Raw genomic sequence first — 455 nt, forward strand, 5'->3', positions numbered from 1 at the left:
AAAAAACTAAGAAAAGTGTTCTTCATTATCTTATGGTTTTGTAAACACTTATCTAGTGGATTTGCTTTGATGAAATAAAGTTTTCCGTTGTGTTTTCTTCGTGCTTTATGATGGGCTTCTCTTACTCTCTTTTCTTATTTGGAAATAATGGTATGAGAAGATTATGTCGTTATCTTCATTTTACTTTTCTTTTGTAATGAATAGAATTCATGTGTAGGATTTTGTGATGCATGTTAGAAACGGATTTAATTATCAATGTGATGGTTTTTAATTACACTTTATTTACATCACAATAAAGGCCTGTTGTGGTGTTAAAATTCGTTGTAATTGCATTAAGACCCGAGAGGGCTGTGTAATACGCAACAAAGTAGAACCACATTCAGATTTCATGGATGGTTAAGTTCATGGGAGTTGAATGCAAATAAATAGGGAAATATACTTTGATGGAAATATAC

This window comes from Phalaenopsis equestris, unplaced genomic scaffold (assembly GCF_001263595.1).
Source record: "Phalaenopsis equestris unplaced genomic scaffold, ASM126359v1 Scaffold000202, whole genome shotgun sequence".
In the NCBI taxonomy this organism is placed as follows: domain Eukaryota; kingdom Viridiplantae; phylum Streptophyta; class Magnoliopsida; order Asparagales; family Orchidaceae; genus Phalaenopsis; species Phalaenopsis equestris.